We start from the raw sequence: 26,993 nt of genomic DNA on the forward strand, positions 1-26,993 counted from the left end.
TTTGTTAAAAATTATTGGGAATCACCAAATAAAATACATGCTCTTAAAAGTCCAATGTGTTCTATGAACATGACACCATGCAAAAAAAAAAAAATGCATTCAGGTAAAAAAGGGAACTTTCAGTTTCACATCTTCATACTTCATTTTGTGGAGATACTATTACAACTAATGAGAAGAAGATTTCAAAAAGCCCCTCGACTCAGGTATATACCATTCCCAACTCTTTTTTTTTCTTATTAACTGCTCATAACTTCTCTTAGCAATGAAAAACATACAATATATATTGAATAGTATCTCCTGGTGGCAGGCTGCATTGCATAGCTAGTCAGTCACAGTTGGGTGGATTCTCTTTATACAACATAAAAAAGATTGAGGGAATACACATAGGAACTTCATTTCTTTTGAGCATATAATTTCTTTTTTCCTTATTCTCTATAGATTTATGACATGAAGATATGTACATTTATGTAAGAAGTATTCCCAAATGCCCATCTAATATACATATCAAAGTAGATTTGTAAAAACCCAATTATGCAGTATAGTTACTTGGGAGGTTATTAACTTTTAAATTATTCCCTTTGTATATGGTCTTCTAAGATATTTTGTAATTATTAAAAAAAAGTTACACTAAATTTGAGACCTCCTCCAAAAAGTTATTTTACATAAAATCATTTTTTTCTAGGGGAAAATGTAGCTCTAGTGTGAGATCTTAAAAGAAAACACAAAACATATATTATTTACGTAAAGCATATCCACTTAAGGATGCCTGGAGATACACAAATAAACATACACATCCTTGTGTACTAGAAAGTTGGAAATGGTACCAGCATTCACACTTAATAAGCACAGCCTAGTCAGTGAGAAGCAAAAGTCTTTGTCCAGCCTCAATTCTGTCACCAAATAGCTGTATCACAATGGCTAAGTCACTCAGCATTTCTCTGCTTCCACTGACTCAAATAATAGAAAAATAAAACATCCTTGATTTTTGTTTTTGCTCAACTGATATTGTTTGCATATGCACAACAAAAAGTGCCATAAGTCCATTGATAATACTGTCATAACCATCTTCTAATATTCCACAAGTGAAAGCAATATGGTCTTGAAAATGTCTATTTAAACTCGTTGAAATATTCAAAATGAATATCCAGTTTAAAAAATCTCAGTACTTATTTGCCACAGACTTTCCCCCAATATTATTTCTTCTCACTATGCTAGCTATAGAGTTCAGATACATATTAATTATGATTTCCCTTGCCTTCATTTTAAAATGGCTTTAATTAGGCATTTTTATTTATGTTGTATTTCCTGATATTTACCAATGAAATCTTTCCATAATATAGGCAAAACAAAAAGTCTTGCCCTTTTTTCTTTTTTTTTTTGAGACCGAGTCTTTCTCTGTCGCCCAGGCTGGAGTGCAGTGGTGGTGCCATCTCGGCTTACCGCAAGCTCCGCCTTCCGGGTTCACACCCATTCTGCTGCCTCAGCCTCCCGACTAGCTGGGACTACAGGCGCCCGCCACCATGCCCGGCTAATTATTATTATTATTTTTTTGTATTCTCAGTAGAGACGGAGTTTCACCGTGTTAGCCAGGACGGTCTCGATCTCCTGATCTCGTGATTCGCCTGCCTTGGCCTCCCAAAGTGCTGGGATTACAGGCGTGAGCCACCGCGCCCGGCCAAGTCTTGTCTTTTAAAACTCATTTTAAGCACAAAAATCCTAGAGCTTCAAGTAATGGTACGTTTTAAAAGCCTTTACTTCAATCACAAGATAGAGTCTCCTGGATTCTTGAATTATTAAAGCGTAAGTATTGCTTAAAGAAAGAATATGTTCACTGGCCAGGCTCAGTGGCTGATGACTGCAATCCTAGCACTTTGGGAGGCTGAGAGGTAGCAGGGTCACTTGAGTCCACCAGTCTGAGATATGCCTGGGCAACAGAGTGAGATCTTGTCTCTCCAAAACAAAAAAAAAAAAAAAAAAAAGAAAGAAAGAAAAAGAAAAAAAAATAGCCAGGCGTGTGGCAGTGCATGCCTGCAGTCTCAACTTCGTGGAAGGCTGAGGTGGGAGGATCTCTTGAGCCTAGGTGATCGAGGCTGCAGTGTCCTGTGATCCTGCCACGGCCCCCCAAGATTGGGTGACAGAGCAAGACCCTTTCTCAAAAAAAAAAAAGTTTATAGCATTATATATGCAATAAACATTGCCGAGAATATTGAATGTAATTTAAATTTAACCCACAAAAGTCAGAGCAAAGCAATAAGGTGGAAAGAATTCTGGGATAGAGGAAAAAAAATATTCTTCAAAGAATATGTATCAAATTCCTGCTAAAGTAACATGACAACATTTTATTTCTCTGTATTTTGGCTTCTTCATTGGAAAATAGAGATATTAATATCCACTTTGCTTCTCATTGGATTATTTTGCAACTGCAGTTTTTAGAAAGTCATAAACTGGCATGTAAATATGACTGTATTAAATGGATTTAAAGCTTGGCTGTATTTTTAATGGAAATAGAAACCATTTTGGAAAATTAATTACCCTAAATTCGGAATTGGAATAACACTCTATTATAGACTGAATGTATATGTTTCCCCCAAATTCATGTGTTGAAACCCTAAGCCCCAAGGTGATCATTCATGTTTGAAAATGGGGCCTTTGGGAGGTGACAAGAAGGTGTTCAAGCCTAAGTGTATTTCCATTCACATGGAAATGATGTATGAAGCACATCAAGAGAATAGAGAACATTTTAGAGTTAACTCACTGAACAACAAAAGAGGTTCTGCAACAATTTTTTTGCTAATAGATGACAAAAAAATGAGGGAGGAAACATGTATGATTTCAAATATATAGAAGTGGCACAGTAAAATTTACTAGCAAGAGGCCAGACCTGCGTTAGAGAAAGACAGTCTCACACTGAATGAAATAGAAGAATTTGACTATATATATCACTTGAATAGACTTAGAGTTTGCTTTTCACAAATAATATTTATTTATAACTCTTTCCACATATTAATTTTTACCATATCCTCTTATCTTATGCCACTGGTGATTTTGATGTTTTTTTTAACTATCTCACTTCCTGATCACATTTCATTAAATCATTTAATTTGTTCTATTATTACTGTGGAAAATGTTAAAACCAGATAGAATAGAGAAAGTGCCTCCTAATTTCCTTGCCAGAGGTAACCACTATGAACAGTTTGGTATATATCTTTTCTGCTCTTTACAGTATCATTTTAAGAGAATAAAAAGACAACCCACAGATGGGAGGAAATATTTGTAAATTTCACATCTAAATTAGAATGTGTATAGAATATATAAAGAACTCTCAGAGTTCAATAATAAGCAAACAAGCAAATAAATATGAAAAATGAGGAAAGAATTTAAACAGACACCATGCCTAAGGAGGTACTTAATGACAAATTAATATATAAATTATCAATAGCATTTATGATTAGAAAAATGGAAATTAAAGCAATGAGACACTAGTACTTACTAAAAAAGCTAAAATTAAAAAGACTGATAATAAAAAGTGTTGGCAAAGGTTTGCAGAAACAAGAACTCCCATATAGTGCTTGTGGAGATGTAAAATGGTACAACCATTTTGGAAAGCAGTTTGGCAGTTTCTTTAAAAGTTATATGCATTCCTGTCTTATGTCCAAGCCTTTCTATTTCTAGGAATTGCCTAAGAGAAATAAAATAATATGTCTGCACAAGACGTGAGCATGAATTTTTATAGCAACTTTATTTCTAAGAGCCAGAATCTGGAAATGACATGAAAGTTGCATCAATAGCTGAACAGAGAAGTAAATTTTGGTATACAAAGGAATATTATTTAGCAAGAGAAATGAACTATTGATACACATAACATAGATAAATCTTAAAATAAATACACTGAGAGAAAGAAGGCAGACAAAAATTATTCATACTGTATAATTTCATTTATATAAAATTCTAGAAAAGGGAAATTAATGGAAATGTATATATGGACAGAAAGCAGATCAGCAGTTGTTTCTGGGAGAATGTGAGGAGAAGCAGAAGGGAGGGATCACAGATGGACATAAGGATACTTTTGGGAGTAATGGATACATTCATTAAGCTGACTGTGGTCCTGACCTTATAGGTCTTGGTTTTGTATTCATTTTTGACTCAAAATAATGCAATTTAAATATATGGAGTTTGTTATATGTCAATTATATTTCAATAAAGCTGTTACAAAGAAGAAAATAACATGAGCTCCTATCTCCTTGTCATGTCCTAAAGAATAAATTTTAGTGACACAATGTTCAAAATAAGATACCCTTCTCCCAAATTTCTGAATATCATACAGGAAGTTAAGCCCCAAAAGTGTTTTCTCTTATCCATGAAACTCCCTTTTAGGTGATGATTTGGGATAATATAATTATTAAACTTGCTATTTTTAGACTTAACTTTTGGGATTATGTTTACTTTGAGCCAGACACAGTGCTAAGCATGTGTGTTATCTCACAGAATCCTCATCTATATAGAGAAATAGACTAATATTACATTCATTTTAAAATTAAAATGTAAACTCATGGGAGTAAACTTAATTAATCAAGGGTACCACGTTCACTATAGGGAACCATTTCCAAAAGTTGATGATTTTTTTTTTTTTATATCTCCAAATGATCTATTTGGAGAATGTAGTTTTATTAATGATTTTCTAAAAGCAAATGTGCCTCTAAAGAAACTCTTGAGAAAAAATAAGGGGAGATAGCACTGCTCAAGTATAACTGTAAACTTTGTGTTCAAATAGATTTTTTGATTAAAAATCTTTCATTCCTTGAATCTGACTTCAGTAACCCACTCAGATCTCATTTCCTGAGTTATTGTACTCATCCTCCAGCTGCAATGAATTTTGGCTATTAAAGGCTCACAGATGTTCCTTTTTCTGGTCTCAAACTTGCCTTCTACTGAATGGAACCCCCTGGCCCAAAAAGTCGTGCCCTGCCTTGGTCAATGACTTACTTAAATGGGACCACAAAAAAGACTGGCACCTTGACTCTGGTGGGACAAACTGTGATATAGTTCATGTTCCGGAACTCCCCATGAGATCAGACTGCAGCTAGACTCTTGTTGACATCACATTGTTTCTTAGCTTTTCCTGCTGTATCCTGCTTCCCCCACGTCCTTGCTTCTGAGCACACTTCTCAGTCTATCACTTAAACAAGAATCCTTGTCACAGGTCTGGCTTCTAAGGAATCTAACCTAAGATGACATGTCAAGGGTGACCATGTGCTATTTAGCCTCCAGAACTTCACTATAACCAAGTTTAAGGTTCTCTGGTTTCGATATAATTTGCAAAATCTTACAACATTGAGGCAAATATTCATTAAAAATTAATAGCTATTTGCTGAGTAAGTATTGTACTAAATTAAAAGTTTCATAGAACTGAACAAAAACTGTTACAAAGCTGCTTATCAAGAGATAAATAACTGTCTTTTTTATGGATGATATCTCTTCTAGGAATCCGAAAATTACCTTAAATAATATGTTGAGCACCATTTTTTCACCAAAGGTGAATCTAATAGATATTTTGTACTGTAATTTTATAATGAAGTTTATAATATATGTAGTTATTTGCCAGACTTTTGAAACCTGGCTTATCTTCTTTTTATACTGTCTCATGAATAATAAGACAATAATAAATCTTTAACAGTAATATTTTCCACACCATTCATCTCTAATGATGAGATGATTTAGTGTTTAGTGGCCAGTAGTTTGAAATCTGTGTTTCAGGCATGTCACTACCTCTAAATTTGTAAATTGCTACTATAAAAATTCACTTAACAATTTAGGGCCTCGATTTCCTTATTGCTGATTGAAAGAAATTGAATAACAACATTTATTGGTTTTCATTAACTATATTGTATTTATCTTTCATTCTATCTTAATTGTTATATACATTTTTATTGTGTACATGAATTGTTTCTTAAAAAACAAATGATATGCAAAGGCATTTAATGAAAACAATGTCTTTCCTCTTCCTTTAATGGACAGCCATTTTTAAAAAATTGTAGCTTATCATTCAGCTATCTCTCTCTCTCTATATATATATATATAATAGTATACTATTTTACATAATTCTAAACATCTATTAAATTTCTGACATGACAGATATTAAAATGTAGCAAAGATTGGTCATGTGTTATGTGTTAATCGTTGAAACCAGGCCATGGGTATGTGGAGCTTCTTGTGTTATCCTACAATTTATACATAACTACTTAAAATTCCACCCAGTAAATGAAGATTTCCTTAATGTCCTAGGAAATCATTTCCCCAGGACCTCCTGGACTACTATTTGAATATTAGTCTTTTTTTTTTTTTTTTTGCTTCTTGCATTGTTGAATTCTGGATTTAATTTCTTTTCTGATTAGACGCAATCCTAAATCCCATCACTTTCTGTTTTTTTTTTTTGCTTTATTTTATATTTTACTTGTACATATCCTCAAGCAATGTCCAAATAAAATATCTTTAATCCATCCTCCTATGTCATTGAGAATGTGTTTTAGGAAAACAATATGCTCTACCAGAACTTTAAATGGCATTGTCTAGCTTTCTGTAATGTTACTCATAAGTCTGAGACCATAGTGCCTTTTGTTCCTTTGTCAATAACTATTTTCTCCTATCCAAATACTTTTAATATTTTTTATTATCCTTATAGTTCTTGATATGGTTCAGCTCTGTGTCCCCACACAAATTGCACCTTGAATTGTAATCCCCATCATGTTAACATGTCAAGGACAGGACCAGGTGAAGGTAACTGGATCATGGGGCAGTTTCCTCCATGCCATTCTTGTGATGGTAAGTGAGTCACATGAGATTGGATGGTTTTACAAGCATCTGGCATTTCCCCTGCTTGTGCTCAATCCATCCTGCTGCCCTATGAAGAAAGTTCCTGCTTCTCCTTTGCTTTCTGCCATGATTGTAAGTTTCCAGAGGCCTCCCCAGCAACGCAGAACTGTGAATCAATTAAACCTCTTTCCGTTACAAATCACCCTGTCTCAGGTGTTACTTCATAGCAGTGTGAGAACAGACTAATACAGTAAATTTGTACCGAGAGTGGTGCCTTGCTATAAGATACCTGAGAATGTGGAAGCGACTCTGAAACTGGGTAATGGGCAGAGGTTGGAACAGTTTGGAGGACTCAGAAGCAGACAGAAAGATGTGGGAAAGATTGGAACCTCCTAGAGACTTGTTTCATGGCTTTGACCAAAATGCTGATAGTGATATAGACAATGAAATCCAGGCTGAGGTGGTCTTAGGTGGAGATGAGAAACTTGTGGGAACTGGAGTAAGGTCACTTTTACTATGCTTTAGCAAAGAGACTGGTGGCTTTTTGCCCCTGCCTTAGAGATCTGTGGAACTTTGAACCTGAGAGAGACAATTTAGGGTATCTGGTGGAAAAAATTTCTAAGGCATTCAAGAGGTGACAGAGCACAAAAGTTTGGAAAATTTGCAGCCTGATGATGCAGTAGAAAAGAAAAACCCATTTTCTGGGAAAAAATTTAAGCTGGCTGCAGAAATTTGCATAAGAAATGAGGAGCTGAATGTTAATAGCCAAGACAATGGAGAAAATGTCTCCAGGGCATGTCAGAGGCCTTCACAGAAGCCCCTCCCATCATAGGCCCTGAGGCTTAGGAGGGAAAAATGGTTTTATGGGCCAGGGCCAGGGCCCCCTCTGTTGTGTGCAGCCTCCAGACTTGATGCTCTGCGTCCCTGCTGCTCCATCTGTGGTAAAAAGGGCAAAGTTACAGCTCAGGCCATTGCTTCAGAGGGTGCAAGCCCCAATCTTTGGCAGCTTCCATGTGGTGTTGATCCTGCAGGTGCATAGAAGACAAGAATTGAGGTTTGGGAACCTCTGCCTAGATTTCAGAGGTTGTATGGAAATGCCTGGATGTCCAGGCAGAAGTTAGCTGCAGGGGCAAAGCCCTCATGAAGAACCTCTGCTAGGACAGTGCAGAAGGGAAATGTGGGGTGTGAATCCCCACACAGAGTCCCCACTGGGGCACTGCCTAGTGGAGCCATGCAAAGAGTACCACTGTCCTCCAGACCCCAGAATGGTAGATCCACCAACAACTTGCACCATGCATATGGAAAACCCACAGACACTCAACACCAGCTCATGAAGGCAGCCGGGAGGGGGGCTGTACCCTGCAAAGTCACAGGGGCAAAGCTATCCAAGGCCATGGGAGCCTACCTCTTGCATCAGCATGACCTGGATGTAAGACAAGGAGTCAAAGGAGATCATTTTGGAACTTTAAGGTTTAATGGCTGCCCTTTTGGATTTTGAACTTGCAATGGGGCCGATAACCCTTTTGTTTTGACCAATTTCTCCCATTTGGAATGGATATATTTACCCAATGCCTGTACCCCATTTAATCTAGGAAGTAACTAACTTGCTTTTGATTTTACAAGCTCATAGGCAGAAGTGACTTGCTTATTTTGGTTGAGACTTTAGACTTGGACTTTTGGGTTAACACTGGAATGAGTTAAGATTTTGGGGGACTGTGGGAAGGGCATGCTTGTGTTTTGAAATGTGAGGACATGAGATTTGGGAGGGGCCAGGTCAGAATGATATGGTTTGGCTCTGTGTCCCCACCTAAATTTCACCTTGAATTGTAATCCCCATAATCTTCACATGTCAAGGGTGAGACCAAGTGGAGGTAATTGGATCATGAGGGTGGTTCCCCCATGCTGTTCTCATGACAGTGAGTGAGTCTCATGAGATCTGATGGTTTTATAAGCATCTGGCATTTCTCTTGCTTGCACTCACTCCATCTTGCCACTCTGTGAAGAAGGTGCCTGCTTCTCCTTTGCCTTCTGCCATGATTGTAAGTTTCCTGAGGCCACCTCAGCAGTGCAGAACCATGAGTCAATTACCCCTCTTGCCTTTATAAATTTCCGAGTCTCAGGTGTTTCTTCATAGTAGCGTGAGAATGGACTAATACAGTTCTTCAACATTGGAATGATGCATATGTGGGCATAATTTTCAATTATGGTATTGTTCACTAAGTAGACCTCTTAACCAGGAAATATGTGCCTTTCTGATACAGGAAATTCTCTTGTAATTTTTCTTTAATGTTTTCTATCTTTTCTTAGAATTTCTTCTTACTGGGTAATAAGCCTTCTGGATTCTCCTATACTGTCATTATAGATCCTGGATTGGTTCTCTTCTTTGATAGATTTATTTGACTTAGACTTCCAAAATTTCTATTGATTTTTCATTTTAACATTCATTCATGCCTTTAATTTTCAAACATTACCTCTTTTTCCTTTTTTATTATGTATTTTTTTGTGGTTTCAAACAAACACATTTTTATCCTAGTTAGTTTTCTTAAATGTTGTTTTCAGTTTCCTAAATTATCTCCTTCTCATTCAGGATTTTTCTTTCATTTGTTTATCTGCTGCTAGTCAAATAGTTGGTGATCTTGACTGTTGGTTGGATTTTAAGAAGAAGAAAAAAACCTGACTTTAGGGCTCTGTGTAACACAAAGGGGAAATATATGATTGTGCTATTTCACCATGGAAATGGTCAATTATGTTGAAGCTCCTCACTGCCTGAATTCTGAAGTCTTTTCTCCAAGGACATTCATTTTCTCTACAAATACACAGTTTGATGTTTTCTCCTATGATAGGGAGTGATGTGGATACCCAGTTGCTGCGAGTTTTGCACCTATGGAGACAGCTTGGGTGTCAATTATTTCATCTTTAGTTTTTCACAGAAGCACCCTTATTTAGATACATTTTTCACTTCTGCCCGTGAACGAAACAAGTGTTTCCAAGTTTTAAGGCCTTTTGGAATCTAGAGTTTTATAGGCTCTTCTCTGTCTCTCTCCTCTCCATGAACTCGCCTGCCTCTCTGTTTTCTCCTTCTGTAGTCCACTTGTTCTGCCTTTTTAAGTTTGCTGAACTTTCTTGTCTGCTAATGTCTAGTCTTCCTGAAATAGGAATTTAAAATTTATATATCATTTTATCAAGATCTTACTTGTGCGAGTTCTTAACTGTGTGGCTGTCTATCCCATATCTTTAATAAATAAATGTTTAAGGTACCTTCAAAAATAAACAAGAAAAGTAGTAAAGCCATAAACACAGTTAGTACTCAAGGTCTCCATAAGTCCAGATAATAAGTTCAAATCATACTTTGTTATAAGACTCTGAGAACATAATGCCTTGGAAAGGACTTGGAAGTCAAACAGGATGATGTTTGTATCCTACTTTGCTAGTCACCTTTTTAAACTTAAGGAAATGTGTTTCTGAATTACACTGACTTCTAAGGCTACTTGGAGGAGATAAGGGAACAAATCACCTGAAACTATCCCTGGAACATAATAGGACCCCAAAAGTGCTAGTTCCTTTCCTTAATCTCATAATGTTTCATTTTTTTTCTCCTAAATATGCAGTTCTTCTCATGACTCTTTCTATTTATACTGGAGAACTACATTTAGTCCTTCACCTTCTGCTCATGTTTTGTCATAGATATCTTTTCAAATAGTAGCTATGACGTATCTATTTCTTGTCTTGAGCAACGTATTTCCCCACATAGAGTGGATTAAATAGTAAGTATTTATTTAGCTCAGATATCTGTGAATTGGCAAATTGGGCTGAACTCAGTGGATCATTTCTGTTAATCTGGGCCACCCTTATCAGATCAGTTGGATTTGCTGACCTTCCTTTTAGTCAGTTGAGACTTAGATGCCTCTGCTGAAATGGGTAATTTACTTTTCAAGAGGTTTCTCACCCTCCCACAAGCCATGCAGTGATGTTTCCATAAACATGATGTCACATTCTATGAGTGAGGCAGCAGTGAGCAAAAGACCTAGGTAAATCTGCACATTATTGCTTTTGCTACCTTCTATTGGCAGAAGTCACAAGAAGAGCCTGTTTGCATAAGTATACACTCCCTCTTCCATCTCCTGGTAGGAGCTGTAAAGAATTGTGGCCGTTTCTGTATCTTTGACACAGAACAAAGGTTTAGATGTCAAGTTATTGAGGATGTGTCCAAGTAACACTGCAATGAAAGATCTGAAGAACATGAAATTGAGGACCAGGACAAGGGGACAAGGTTGTTACCTTCATCAGAGGCTCTGATTAGTGTGTTCCCACTTGATTCATGGCAGAGATCAGGAAAATATGGTTTGCTAGCCAATACCTGCATGTCATTCACTTTTTTTTTTTTTTTTTTTTTTTTTTGCTGTCTGAAAGCTAAAAAGAGTTTTTACACTTGTAAATGGTTTAAAAATATCAAAAGAAGAATAACATTTTGTGACATGTGAAAATCATATGAAATACAAATTTCAGTGTGCATAAATCAAGTTTTATTAGAAAACAACCTCTCCCATATATTTACGTATCATCTATGACTGCATTCAGGCTGCAATTGCCAGATTTGAGTAGTTGCAGAAGAGACTGTGTGGGGCTCACAAAGTCTGTAATGTTTACTACCAATTACTCCTTCCAGAGAAAGCTTGCCAGCATCTGATTTATAATATTTGTCAAGTATTTGGAGATGGGTGTGTCATCCATACAAAGCCACAGGGAAAAAACAAAAATCACCAAAGATGGTGAGAAACAATGGTTAATACAAAAAAAGTGTTTAAGAATCATCCTCTGAAACATTTATATTCTAATACCATTAATTATCTAATAATAATATTAGTAAGAAAAATTGTACCCCAAGGTTTTCTTTAGGTAGAAAAATGGGAGAACTAACAGATTTATCATGTAATTCAAAATACACAGCAGGAAAGGTTTTATTTCATTTTTATTATTTTGTGCAGAATGAATGGGTTCCTACAGCAATATTTAGTGTTTGCAAAATGGAAGGCCCAAATGCCTTGAGTTTTTAAACAAACTTCAGTTACAGTTTGTTCCCAAATTCACAGAGAAATATAGTGGAAGGAAAATAGGAAGATGTTAGAAGGGTCAAGGTGACAGAGCAGAAAATGAGAAGTTGACAGTGAGTAATAAAAATGTATTTTTTCCCATGAATTGAAAACGAGAGCAGAATCCACAAGTGTGAATTTTTTAGTAATACTGAGAAATTAAATGGCTTTAAGCTAGGTCCCCTAGCTCCTGAAAATTAAAAGGACAGCATTTTTTATAACTGTATATGTTTTTCCTGTTTCACATCATTCTACATTGTGGCTTTTAAAAGCCTGTCCTCTTATCATTTTCTTTCATCTATAGTTCAGTAAGCCATTTCCTGATTATAATATGAAGTATTTTCCATGCAGAAAAACAGAAACATACAAAAAATTATTTGAAGCAAATTTAATTTCTCAGTTGTCATTATTCAGGGATACTACATCTAACACTTAGTCTTAGTTTGTTCTCTGCATTATAACAATTAACATTTGCATGTTCTCAAGTTATTATACAAATTTTAATGTTTGCCTAATGTTTTGCCAAATATCTGCTTTCAGATTTTAGAGATATTTGATCTATTTTTATATTTCTATTTCTGTTATGTTTCAATCTCATAAATAATAGCATTGTGAAATTTGACATAAAGTTGTTTCCCATTATTCCTTAAGAAATTGGCAATTTAGGTAGGCATGTGTAAATATTTGAAAACTCTGGGTTTATGTTGCCAAACTATTTCTAAAAATATCTTTTTTAAAAAATAGAAAACTAGGATACCTCCCTAGGAACATAGTGCCTCTAAAGATCATTAAATTCGCTTGAACACATAGCAGTGTAGGTTGGACTTAGGAAATACAGTCTTTTTTAGCAAGGCTTGATGAGATAAACAAAAAAGTAGGACTGAATATTATTTAGTTGCAGAATAGCATATATTCATGATGGAAGAAACTTACTTTCAGTTTTATTATTCTAGTTCTGATGCAGATCACTATTTCAGTGTAAATCAGGATGTGACTGACTAAAGTTAACAAAAGCTATGTTAATCTTTTGTTGTATTATATCAGAATTCCAAAAGCTTGATTAGTATTTTGTGATATTTGCAAAACAAAAACAAAAGTGAGCAAACACACAAACAAACAAAAAATCTGTGTTCTAATGCATGATACTCAGAAAGTCATTAATCTCTTGGTATGTCAATTTTCTCATATGTAAGAAGAAATTATTAGACTTGATAAATTTCAAGACCCCTCAAACTCTTTTTAAAAAGCTATTACTCTTATTACACATTTAAAGTATGCATACTGTTATTTTCTCTCTCAAAAAAGCCCTCCAAATTAACCTACTTTTTTACTTGTGACTGGATTTGACTATAAGGGTATCCATGATAGAAACCTAAAAAGTTTCCTAACATCCTTTTATTGCCTTTCTCAAATCCTCCCTCCAGCAATAGATGCTTAGTAATATTACATCTATATAATTAAGGAAAACCACCGGGACCAGTCTTCATCCGCAAATGAATATAAGTTTCATTGTAACTTTCAGATCATACTTACACTAGGAGCAAATGATAATATCATTCACTATAAAAGAGAAAGAAGAAAAATAGTATCTCTAATACATAATAGAGACTCTTTTTATAGTACTATTGCTAAAATTTAAATAGGATTACTAAAGGAGCAATAACAGAATATAAACATATGAAATGCCAGGCTAATATGGACATTGTGATTAATTATAAGTGATTTTTACAGCTAATAAAAAGGAGATAATTATAGATTACCTTATAAAAAAGGAACATGCTATGTTTTCAGGAAAATACATATTTTTTTCTATTAAGTCCTAAATTAACCACACAATGTAAACATTGTTTTCACCAGAGATTAAACAGAAAATACCTCATATAGAATTCAAAAGTATAATGTTAAAATGTACTCCATTGGAGTCCCGCTAAGTCTAGGTTCACAGCTTCTTGTTGCTCTATTTCTTTCCCATAAATTAACTGCAACCAAAAATAATCTTGTTTCCTTGTTCCTGTCAAATGGTGCCCACAAATGCCACCAACTGAAACTACACAGGCTATATCTCCATTAAAGGAGCTTGCTTATCACCAGGCCTGACAGAGTATCACATATAAATTGTTACTGATAGGCTTATTCATAGGCAAATGACATGTTGTGCACATTTATAATGAGCACTCCTCATTATCCATTTCCAAAAAAGCACCATGTTATTCAATGTAAGAAACTCTGATTTTGGCTTGTTACAAATTAAATATGTCACATGATTCACAGTATCTAACAACGTAGAACTTCTTTACATAGCAAATTCACCACAATTAGAAAACATGTGAAACATTTTTCTAAAAATATATGCCGAACAGCCTTAAGTTCCTCTTAAAAACTCCAAGTCAAATGTTATCCTCACCACACCAAGAATCTTGGAGACTTAAGAGGCACTGAGACAACAGTATCCTCTTTCCTTTCCACACAGTAAGAGAAATTTGGGAGTAAGTCTGCAAACCATTTACCATGCCCCTATCATTTACGTGATTAAGAGTGAGCAACAGGTAGCACAAGCAAGCAGTTCAAAAGCATACTTCTCCATGCCCCCAACTTCAGCATTTCACACTCTGCAAAAACAGGACTCCTCATAACTCTTTCTTCCATGCCCCTGTGCTTTCATCTGCCAGCAGCATGACCCTACTCTTCTCTGTCTTCAATTTCTCCTTCCTCTCCTGTCAGTCCAAGGGTATCCTATCCATCCTTCAAAATTCAGGTTAAACTTCCCTTCTTCAGAAGTCCTTCCTGACCATTGCTGATACCAACCATTGCTGCACTCCCTCCTTGCCACTGATGCTCTGTGACTTGTCACACTTTGCATAGACATTTTATCATGTCTGCATATATGTCACCTCTGTTCCACAGCAAGGTTTTAGCCCCAGGATTTTTTATTATACAATTTATAGGATAAGACAGTCTCCTAGGTATTATTCTGAAAATATATGCCAATATATCTGGCACAGTGGGTTGCATGGAATGCATCTTCACTGAAAGTAGCCTTACCTTATTGCCTTTTAGTGATTATAAATAAATATCAAGTCATTTTTTACCTCTAGTGTTACTGTTTCAGGAGGACACAAAGAAAACCCTTTTGGATCCTCTCCTAACCCAAAACTTAAATTGAAGAAAGCACCGTCTCTTAGAGGCTGCAAAGAGAAGACTGCTTCATGGGCTCAGAAACCTAGTGGTAAGTGTGAGCACTGTCCATAGTTGCCTGGCTTAGAAACACAGGTAATCTCTATATGAAGTTCTCAAATTTGCAAAAGCTGAGATGAGATGCTGTGAGTGGGGGTCTAACCTGTCTTTCTCACCCTTATTTATTACTTAACTAGCATTTTGCTGACTCCCTCTTCAGTGAGTGACTTCACTAGGAATGAAACAAAGAGGATGAGCTAATAAGAGCCATTTCCAAGGCGCTTTATGCAGAGTGTTTTGTCCAATGGGGACCTCTCATATATTCACCTTGAACTGTAGTGGCTTCAGTTAAGGTGTCACAGAAGCTTTTTCTAAAGAGGGTTATACTTCAACACATGGATGAGTAATTTGGAAAATTCCTAATGGGCCAAATACAGTAAGAAAAGTCCAGCAAATACAATTATTCACAAGTATAAGAAATAATTGTCTTTTTAGTATTTTGCCACAAAGAATAATGCCTAAAACTCTGCCCTTTTGCTTCCTTCTTTTGAACTGTGAGGGGTTTTTACTTCCAAAATTATTTCATACCATTAGAATAGAATATAAAGAGAAAAACAATGAAAGAAAATCTACCTAGAATAAAGCTGGAAAACAAAATGGGAATATTGAAAAGAAAAGAGCATATTCAGAAAAGAAACAGAAGCCATGTGTGGCCATCCTCAAAAGTCAGTCAATCAACAGACCCCAGAAGTAGTTCCACTATTTATATAAAAGGACTACAGATGGAACAATTGGCTAAAAGAAAGGTCTTAAAGCTGCATTTGCAGATACTTTACATGAGACTGTTAAGAGTCAATTATTAGTGTCAAAGAGAGCCAAAGCTTACCTTTGTCACAGGTACACACACACACACACACACGCACACACACACACACATTCTTTGTGGAGCATTGTCCCAGTGCAGTGATTTCCTTGACTCTCACAATTCTGGGACTCAGAGCTTCTGCTTCAAGTTCTCATTGTTTTAAAGTAATGACCCTGAGTCTGGCAGGACTTTAATTCCCCAAATTGAATACTTCCTAACACAAATAACTGATAATCAGGGGAAATTACTTAGCCTTGATTTCTGGAAGTCTTTGAATTGTGTAGGATAAAGTAAATGACGTTAATCTAAAAAGATGGTAGGCAACTTGAATTCATGTTAGTCAAGAGCTCCATCTCCTGTTCTATGTGGGTATGTTCTCAAAACAGTTTCCACCAGCAAGGGATTGCTAGGCACACCAGAGTAATCAGAAAAAGTAAGCCAGTCCATAGCTCTTTTGCAATGTAGATTCTCAATTCTTTTGTTCACTCACTGTGCCTAAAAATGAATGCCATTTCTATCGTGGGAGTACTGACAACTGAGAGAGGGAAATGCCAAATGAAATATGGTTTTACATGTTGAGCTTACAGTAAAGAAAAAAGGGTGCCAGCAATTTTATTGAAATAATTTTACACTTTCATTTAGAAAAATCAATTTTGTGCCTTAGGAACAGCAACAAGAAAACTTTCTATCAGCTCTGTGAAATAAATGAGCCTCAGTGTAGATCTAGTTCAAGTTGGCAATGAAAAATCTACCCTGGCTTATAAATTGAACCAAGTTTGGTCTATTTGACACTGCAAAACTTATTCTATTGATTCTACCCTTATTCTCCCTCAGTGTTCTGCCTTTTATTACAAAAGAAGCTTAAAGGATAGGAAAATGAAAGAGAAAGTGTTTATTATAAGTTAAAAATGCTAAGGATCTAATAAATGTGAAATAATGATTTAGAAGAGGAGATGCTATTACACAAAATTGCATTTTTCCTTTTTTGTTCTGTGTTAAGAACAACTTTTTTGGCAACAACCCATTGTTAGTTTTTGTTTGTTCGCTTGATATTCTTTGTTTTTATTGGAAACCAAGGAAAAGGCTCAGTAAAACCAACCAACTTTATATGTACAATTATACTAGGAGGCTTTGTAATTCAGAGCAAAATGTAATACCAACTGACACTGACTGTTAAGAGCCTCTATGAATTCCAGATTATTCCCTGTGTAAGGAAGGATTAGATTAAATCCTTTCCTTTCATATCTGAATGCATTATTATTGTGTCATCCCCCAGTAACCTACTGAAACTTAGAAACACATTGCCTACTATATTTATGAGATAGATAAATACACACACACACACACACACACACACACACACACATATACACATGCACACATTAGGGTTAGGGTTAGGGTTGATTCTAGCCTGGCTTTATTCTCCCTCAATGTTCTGCCTTTTACTACAAAAGAAGCTTAAAGGAGCACAAAATAATATCCGTGTGTGTGTGTGTGTGTATATATATATTTATCTATTTCAAAATATAACTATATTTTTAATCAATACAGTTAATTGGATTCTATGTAAAAAAATTTACACAGAAGTCCACGCCCTTTGTCATTTTAACCTTAGGAAAAAGAGGCCCAGCTTATCTTATTGGTTTTCCACATTAGATAGCATGCTATTAACCTCAGACAGCAATAACATGCTAATGTGACTTGGCTGTCATAATTTCCAGATAACTGAGGCAGCACAAAAAACTATCATATTAACATCACCCCTTTATTACTGTATATAATCATACCCAATATCCTGAAATGCTTAATTATAATTGAGTATATGATTAAATATTTTATATCCAGAAGGCAATTGGTATGAAATAGTAAACAGAAAAAATACAAATATCAAAATTATAATTATTTTTAAAACTGTCATCATTAGCCACAAAGACAGGCTTGTATCCACATGGATACATTTTGCCATGTAATCAGTGAGGGCTCATTCTTAGTTGATCCACAAATTTCTCTACAGGAAAGTGTTAGGAGAAGCTAGCATTATCTCTGCTATTTTTTTATTCTTATAGTGCATTTTGAAGAAAAAGTTTCGAAAAAATAAATGTAGATATTTGATATAGGGTTGAGACCAATTCTGATATCATCTTCCAAGTAACTTACAAGGTAATAATCAAGGGATATCATTAAATACTAGTTTTTCCATGAGTAGGTAATAATGTGACAATGACCATGGCAAGCAGAAAAAAAAGACAAAAACCAACCATTATGTAAAACGCTGTATTTTATGGCATAAATTCTATGAAATCTATGTGGTTTATAGACATGTAAGGTAGTTAGATTATAAATACTTTCTATTTTTTCTATACTTCCTTAAGTTTCATTAAGAATGGCATTACTCATAACTGGAGAAAAATAGTGAATGACATCAATATGAGATAAGTTATGTAAAGTACTTAACGATGTGTCAGGATGTACTAATCAATGTTTTTTTTTTTAATTTTGTTTTTCCTTTCTTCCCTTCTCCCTTCCTGCTTGGTGCTATTTTCTGCCCAAACTGAATCATGAGTCTGAAGTTATGGTGTCTAAACAGTTAACAATGCTTCCCTACATTATTCTCAATGTTAAGCTATCCACACAATGCATATAAAAATATTAGAAACTCAGCCCCATTCTCTGCCACTTATCTACTCATTTATGCCCTTGTCTTAGCGCTACGTATGATTTCTTACCTTCTGTTGGACTTTCTGTATTCTACAATAGAGCTCACATTCAAGGAAATGATTTTGCCTTCTTCCTCCTGCTTATTCCAATATGTCCCTCTGCTTCTTTTTATCCTTTCTCCCCAAACTGATTATAAACGCATCCAACACAATAGAACACTTTGGATAATAATTTCTCACTTTCAATTTTGCTTTACTCCTTTGCAAACATTTCTACATCAGAATCTTTTACATTGCTTTGTTTAGAAATAGCATGCTGTCTTTCTATCTACTGCTATAAGCTTTTGCAAATCATCCCTCAAAATGTTCTGTATCTCACTAAGGTCTTTTTTAATTGGTTGTACCTTAAAAAGGTTATAGGATTTGATTTAAATTTCTAAGGATAAGTAACTGAGACTATTCAGTTGTGTCTAACTTTTTTCTTATTAACTTCCTAAGTTTCAAGCGTCCCCCCGCCCAGCTCAATATGAAAAGTCCTAGGCAAATTTGAAGTTTTATATTTTAAATAAAAACAAAATCCATCTTCTATTTATCAAAGCCTCAAGAACATATTTTTGGGGGTAGGGTAGAAGGGTAGCTTTCAAAATAACTCTGATAATGTTTCAGTTGTTTGACTACTATCTATAAAGAAAAATTACTTAGAAATATTTATGCCATCTGGGTAGAGACTAAGTAAAACTTCCACTTTACAACTTACTTTCTTGAGTATTCTCTTAGGGAGGAATAAGTGGAAAAGAAAAAGGATTGGAAAAAGTCAAAGAGGATATTGATTTTAATGTGATACCTGATACTTACCTAAGTATCAGTATTTTCATTTTTACTGATGGAAAGTAGAGAGGATAACCATTGAAAGTTATTGTTCCTGACACTAATGATGAACTAGCCCCTCTGTTTGCAAAGGCACTTTTATATATACAAACATATTCAACATTCAAGGCAGCTCCGTGATGTCAGTAGAGCAAGACAAATCTTTTAAAATAAGACTCAATTTTTTTCATCACTCCCCTTCCACAAAGGCTACTAAATGCACTTAGGTACTTAGTATCTAGTGTGGGAATCACTGCTGCCTTGTTTGCTTTTGACTGTGTATCTTCATCAGACATTCATCAGTACATGAGGAGTCTAAATAGAAATTATTACCAAATCAATTAAACAGAGAAAATGTCTGAGAACTTCCAAACATAAGCTTTAGCTCAATGAGCGTAATGGAAACCAAGAGCTGGTTGAAGGATAAACCAGAGCAGCAATTTTCAGGTGGCCACTCCATAGGAGCATAAAAGCACCACAAGCATAAACTTAGATTTCCATGCAGAATTCTCATGTACCTACTGAAATGTAATCTGGATTCAGTCCAGTTGAAGTCAACAAAATCCTAGAGTTTGAATTTAAAAATTGAAAAAACAATTCTTGGCTAGCAATATCTGGTTCCTGGGAGGAGTTTTATCTTAGCATGTTGCCACCATTGCAATCAGCCCTTCGTAAAGTCAGTACTCATGAACCATGGATATCATAAAACTGCATGGCTTCCTGCATGCTACAGTGATGTCTTCAGGGGAAAAAAAGCAATTTATGTCAATATATACATTTCAAAATTTTTCATTTCATTGCTGATGTAGTTTGAAGGTTTTGTCCCCTCCAAATCTCACGTTGAAATGGGATCTCCAATGTTGGAGGTGGAACCTGATGGGAGTGTTCGGGTTATGGAGACAGATCCCTCATGAATGGCTTCATACTGCCCTGTAGTAGTAAGTGAGTGCGCACTCTTTTAGTTCCTGCCAGGGCTGGTTGTTTAAAGGAGTCTGGCACCTTAGCCTTTCTCTCTTGCACCCTCTTCACCTCCCACCATAAGCAAAAGTTTCCTGAGGCATCATCCAAAGAAGATGCTGCTGCCATGCTTGTACAGCCTGCAGAACTATGAGCCAAATAAACCACTTTTCTTTACAAATTATCCATTCTCAGGTATTCCTTTATAGCAATGCAAAACAGACTAACACAATTGCTGAAATGATGCCTGGTTTGGAAAATCACTGAGGAAAGGAAGGAAGAACAAGACCTTCAGAACGGTGCTTTCCAGTACAAAAGCCAGAAAGAAACTTTAAAACAACTTGAACATGATTTTTGGAAGTATATTCATGTAAATTAACTTTATTCTGAGTGTGAGTGAGTAACACCATTTAAATATAACTAGTGGAGAAAAGGGTGAAATGAAAGATAAATACAAATATGTTAAAAATTATTTTATATTTAGCACATGTAAAAATTATTTTTTATAAAGAAATATCGAATTTTTGTTAATATATAATTATTAATAACACCTTCACATAAACGCTAAACAAATATCTAAAGAATATTTGTAGTGATGGGTTTCAAATTTTTAACTTGTCTGGGTTACCTTCATTATCATTTGTCTCATAGACAAAGACTAACTTTGTCCTAGCTCAGTACAGTAGACTCTCTATCACTGGAGGAATTGGTGATGGAACCCATCATCCAGAAAACAGTACCACATACAATCACTATATTGAATCACACTGAAGTTCAAAATAAGTATTGCTCAAGGCTTATGGGAACGTTATATAAGAAAGCTATGAAGATAACCATCAATAGTAGAAAGTTTCTGTGCTATCAGTTTTCTGATTTATTTTTATAGGAGCTTATTTAAAACATGAAAGATAACCTGTAAGTAGCTAGCCTGGATAACATTGTGAAAGCCCAACCCTGGGTGGGGAATGTTCCTTGTTTAGGCCCTAATTTTTCTCTTGGGAATAGCTTCCTTGTGCATTGTTCTATGTGGTCCCTGACTCCACTCTGGGAGGGGTTCTTCCTTTACTGTTTTCCTCCGTGGCTTTCTCTAATATAGGTATTAGGGAAACACAACCTTCTTACAGGGTGCACAGCTTTCTCAGCCTGCATTCTGCTCATGATAGGTAGGTGTCTAAGATCCAGTCAGAAAACTTTTACATACAGCTTCATGATTTCTTTGACTAATTCTCTCAAATCTTAATAGACTTTTTAATCCATTTCCTTCCAAAAAGTTTTCTGTGCCAGAAATGTTTTTGAGAGCAGAGTTTTCATGTAACTTGTGCTTTTTTTCTATTTCGTCTTCCTATTGCTCTAGCTATTCTGGAAATGCTATGCTTTATTCTTATATTTGCTTTCAGGTATCTTAATTCATTTAAGTTTTTTAATACTAGAGGTAAAGTCATACCCTTAATTTGCTTTATTTCAACAAATTAAATTTTAATGTGTCTTAAGACTTTCATAATTTTATCTTTACATTTTGAACATAAAGGCAATCAGCTATTCTAATTCTACATTGTTACAAAATTTCTAAACTCTATTTACTCCCTTTTATTTCTGCTTTCAAGCTAGCCAATTATTTAATTAGCTCAAACCTTTATTTTAATTCCTTGCCAAATGCACCCAATTGCTTTCACTTTAGTATCCATATGGTCTACCTACCAAGATGTTGTAGATTACTATTTATAAAATATTATAAAATATTTTCTGCTGTAACATGAGCTTCCATTTCTGGCCTCTAATATCAGTTTCATGGACAGCTATCTTCCAAGCCATATATTCCATGCCATATATTTTATGTTGTTATAGTATGCACCTATATGTCTACTACTACATTATTCAGGCTAGGATAGGCTAGTCAATGGCCAGAGTTTGAGAGCTAGAGTGAGCTGTGAATTCTATAGCCTTGAATTATACATGTTAGTCGTTATCACCTCAGTGAATATTTCACAGACTTTTTAAGGTATGGGTCAGAGCTTGTGGGCTGCATTGTGGCAGTTTTTTTATTTCTCTATTTAGAGTTTTCCTCAATCTTTTCATTTTTCAGTGGATGTAAGGGTTGAGGATTTAAGCAAAAATAATTTTACTCAGTTATATTTCATTAGGTTTCATAGTAATAAAAATTTAAAGACCCAGGGTGTATATAATGTCTCTTAACTTCCATTTCCACAAACAAGAACTGTGGAGAATGGGATGAGGTGCAAGCCTGGAAATAACATTAAAGGAAAGCCTAACCTCCCTCTCACTCTCTTTCCAGACTGTTAGCAACCAGGTCCATACTTCAGGAAAGAAGATTCTTCCCAATCAGACCTTGGTTCTTGTCTTACTCTAAATGGAATTTTAAACATAAAATAGCAGACTTATATCACAGCTCTCCAAAAGCCCACATAAACTTTAATAATAGAATAAAGTATGTAAATAGCAAGGACAAAGACTACAGGCAATGTGACAGCAGTAGATTAAAAATTTCAAAACTTTTGGGGAGATGAAATGCAGACGGAACACAGGAGCAGCTCTACCTTAGAGTCTCCTGGAGAATTAAAGCAGAAAAGCTAAGTGCTCACAGAGGAAGAACTTTTTGGTGGGAATTTGACCTCAGAAGCACTACAGAATCTCTGAGTTAAAAGTCAACTGGTAACACAGAAGTTGGAAGTGGTTTACGGGGCTAAAAACAGGAACACTGCTCCAAACTATACGTGTGGGGTTCTTATACCTCCAAGTGACTTCACACTCCATATGGTCAGCTGATTACCACCTTTCTCACCTTGCACCCAAAGCAAGAGAACAAGAAGATAAATGAAGAGAATCCACTGACCGACAAACAAGAACTGTGGAGAATGGGATGAGGTGCAAGGCTGGAAATAACATTAAAGGAAAGCCTAACCTCCCTCTCACTCTCTTTCCAGACTGTTAGCAACCAGGTCCATACTTCAGGTAACTTCAGGTAATGTATTAGAGGATGCTCTTGGAGTGATGATCAGCCCAAGGCCAAAAAGACCAACAGATCAACAAAACCAACATTCTATTTTGAAGCTCAATTGCTCTACAGTGGATTGTACTAGTACATAAATCCCTTCCAGACATGTAGAGTTTAAAAATCACTAATGTAACATCTCATTCTTCAATATAAATGGACAACCAAGAACAACCATGGGTTACATAATGTATGAGGGGAGCTGCCAATGTGACAAACAGAATCTAAACAAACAAAAAAACAAACAAACAAAAAAAGAAAACCAGAGAGGAAACTGAGACCATGAAAGAAACAGAGGAAAAGAAAGTTGACTGACAAGAAGAAAACTTTTATACCCTCAAACAGATGAGAGAATACTGCATCCATGAAATAAAAATACATGTTTTTTAAAAAGCATTAGAGAAAATTTAGCTATTTCATTACTGAATTTGAGCAGAAAAATAATAGAAAATACCAAACTAAAACTGAGGCAGTTCCAGAAATGTGAAATAAGAGGCCAAAGATGTAAAATAGCTAATAAATTATAAGACTATTATAGAAACAATCAATCTAGGAGATCAAAAAATATAGCAGAAATATTAGAAGAACTGAACAGGTAAATATGGGGAGAAAATAAAGACAAAGACTTGGAACCAACCCAAATGTCCAACAATGATAGACTGGATTAAGAAAATGTGGCACATATACACCATGGAATACTATGCAGCCATAAAAAATGATGAGTTCATGTCCTTTGCAGGGACATGGATGAAGCTGGAAACCATCATTCTCAGCAAACTATCGCAAGGACAAAAAACCAAACTCCACATGTTCTCACTCATAGGTGGGAATTGAACAATGAGAACACATGGACACAGGAAGGGGAACATCACACACCGGGGCCTGTTGTGGGGTGGGGGGAGAGGGGAGGGATAGCATTAGGAGATATACCTAATGTTAAATGACGAGTTAATGGGTGCAGCACACCAACATGGCACATGTATACATATGTAACTAATCTGCACATTGTGCACATGTACCCTAAAACTTAAAGTATAATAAAAAATAAAAATAAAAAATAAAATAATTAAAAAAAGATATTTCAAGGGTGAAAGGGCCATGCTGTGTCTGTCTACCACAATGAACAGAAAGGAGCCTCACCCCAAGGCATATCAATACGACAATTCAGAATGTCAAGATCTAGGCAAAAAAAACTTAAAAGCTTTTATGGACAAAAAATAGGTAAAATACTAAATATGAGGATAGAAAGGTTTCAAGCTTCTTGGCAGCAATGCTAGAAAGTAAAAGATAATGCATCAAAGATTCTGAAAAAAAAAAAATTATAATTCTAGAATTCTATACCCAACCAAACTAGTCTCAAATTTAAGGCTAAAACTAATACAGTGTTAGACAGCGGTATTCAATTGACTTCCTAAGTACCTTTCTTCACAGGAAACTTTGGAAGATATATTCCCCTAAGATGTAGGAATAAACTAAGAATTAAGAAAACAGAGCTCAAGAAACAGGTATCAACACTAGATAATGTAGGACAGTTCTGGGACAATATGTACTCAGTAGCCTAGAGAACAACAATTCTAGATTAGAGAATGAGGAAAATTGGTTTCAAAAGAAAAGTCCCTAGGAAAAATAAAATGCACTGAATTATTTGTCTAATGTGTTTAGTGAGAGATAAAATGGAAACATTTTAGAAGAATTTGTAGTAAGTACATAGAAAAGAAAACAAATTGTTTTGCAGTACACAAAACATAATCATGTTTCACTAAGTGGAACTGACTATTTGGAGTGTATTTCAGTGAGGTAAGTTATTGACAGTCATACACATAAATGGTGAATATTGACTTAACCAGTGTGTATAAAATAACTATATTGAAATGTAGAGGAGAAATGGTAGGGAGGAGAATGTTTTCTGTCTAAATCCTAATCCACTAGAATAAGAAGTCAATAGATAATATCTAAATGAGAAGTTCACAAATAAACATATTACTTAGAAATATCAATATGAATATAATTCACACATGGCTAACAGAGTTGGACATTTATGCTTCTTACACTCAAGTGTAAAAAAAGGTAGAACAATTAGATTTGTATCTTTTCCCTGTCAGTCATTTAGAACAATTTAATTTTTTAAGCACATGAGTTTTTCTTTTATTAAAATGGAAGTAAAAAATTCAAAATCCATACTTTTGTTATTTAGGAGGTTTAGGTATCTTTCTTTAAACCATAGTCACTTGAAGAACTAGTTTCACTTTTGAACTGAGATTTTGTCAGAAATACCTGAAATATTTTAGCACTTAAAATATAGCTGCCATTTATAATTTCAAGCACAAAGGCAATAATACTCATTAGAGGAGGAATGGATCTATTTTTGATGAGCTTAAGTTGCTAATTTGTGCTGGGAGCAATGATATGGGCACTGAAAAAACATAAATATTAATGTCCTGAGAGACCGGGCAGCAAGTGCAGAATGAAAATCAGTGGGAGTAATGAAAAATAACATTGATAATATAACATGAATAAAGTGAGGCAAAGGGTTTTAAATGCCAGGCTGAAGAGTTGACTTTGATCACCAACAAATCAGCATCATCTTAGAATGTTGGACATCAGCTTCAAAAATTCTCTACCTCTTTTGAATGTTCTCCAACCTTCTTAGGGAGTCATGAGAAAGTTCAGAGATATAACAGAAATAAAAGTTCCCTCTCTTATTTTTCTAAGATCTAAACACTAAAGCCGGTCTTTATTTATTTATTTTTCTCCATGAAGATCTTTCTTCTCTTATGCATGGCATATCCTTCAAATATTCTCCTCACTCAAGGGATAGCCTACCCTTAACTCGTTATTATGCTGTGGCCTTACTTTGTGACTGACAACAGGTTAAGTAGTTCAGATGGTAATGAGCTAATATCTATGTTACATGTAACCTATAGAGTTATGGGGGTAGGCTAGTGCCATAAAGCATAAAATCTGTATAGCCATCTTCATGTTTGGATGCTTCTGTACAAAAGAGAACACTTAGCTCTTCACCTGTCCCTCAACACCTACCTCAAAAGAAACAATCATTGGCAAAAGGAAAGTAAATCCATTCTGTTATAACAACGAGACTTTTTAAGCCATCAGTGCTTCTCAAACTATTCAATATTAATACCACCAACAGCAGAGACATAACATGGTCATGAGGAAACTTTGAGTCTAGCCTGATATTAGTTTCTAAAACAGAAAGTGTCCTTGAATTTGAGTTTTTTCTTTTAAAATGATAGTCAATTATATAATATGTAGTAGCCATTTTTGGTTTAACTTTAAAATAATTTATACTATTTGCCAGTTAAATTTTACACCCAATTTTCTCTTGATACTTTCTAGCGGTCTTGACAACTCACTAAGAGTGTGCTGTTAGCCCCATGACTATGCTGATTCCGCAGCACATGCTGCAGATCACCTCCGGGGACCAAGGAAGCACAGGTGAACTAGTACTCAAGTTCTAGTCCTTATGGCAACCCTTAGCCAGGACCTAGATTCCTTAAATTTTGGGGTATTACAAAAAACACAGGTTTGGAAGTCAAAATTTC

The 26,993-nt window shown here is 35.3% G+C and overlaps 1 long non-coding RNA gene across 1 annotated transcript; it reads left to right on the top strand.

Annotated features, from left to right (window-relative positions):
• The first annotated feature begins 5,127 nt into the window (after positions 1-5,127).
• LOC129058594 (uncharacterized) lies at positions 5,128-24,296 on the top strand. The gene is made up of 3 exons (XR_008523801.2): positions 5,128-5,372; positions 15,010-15,126; positions 22,714-24,296. It is a non-coding gene; the product is annotated as an uncharacterized LOC129058594 (long non-coding RNA).
• Positions 24,297-26,993: the final 2,697 nt, after the last annotated feature.

Source organism: Pongo abelii, chromosome 2 (genome assembly GCF_028885655.2).
Source record: "Pongo abelii isolate AG06213 chromosome 2, NHGRI_mPonAbe1-v2.0_pri, whole genome shotgun sequence".
In the NCBI taxonomy this organism is placed as follows: Eukaryota; Metazoa; Chordata; class Mammalia; order Primates; family Hominidae; genus Pongo; species Pongo abelii.